Source organism: Sinocyclocheilus rhinocerous, unplaced genomic scaffold, assembly GCF_001515625.1.
Source record: "Sinocyclocheilus rhinocerous isolate Xijiao unplaced genomic scaffold, SAMN03320098_v1.1 scaffold1764, whole genome shotgun sequence".
NCBI lineage: Eukaryota > Metazoa > Chordata > Actinopteri > Cypriniformes > Cyprinidae > Sinocyclocheilus > Sinocyclocheilus rhinocerous.
This window is the reverse complement of record NW_015642520.1, coordinates 1-369: the sequence shown is the minus strand read 5'-3', so window position 1 is coordinate 369 and position 369 is coordinate 1.

The following is a 369-nucleotide window of genomic DNA, read 5'->3' as shown; positions in this document are numbered from 1 at the left end:
TGAAGAGCTTATAAAATATAACATTTTGGTATAAATAAAACTACTCAGTAGTTTATACCTACAGTATAAGTACAGCCAAAACAATTAGTCAATTGGCAAAAAATTGTTTGGCAACTAATGTTTATAAGTTGATAAATAAATTATAAGAGACATGGAATAAGCCGACTATAATAGGGACATAGACAAGCAAGACAAAGAAAACCATTATGATCAGGAGGAATAATTATTTCCCAACACTAAATGCAAGTTCATCCATTGCCATTTTGCTAAAGGAAAATTAATGATATATAATGAAATGATCAATATGTTGCCTAAACATGCAACTAAAATATTTGTGTAAAATTTTACTGTATTTCTGTATTCTGTTTT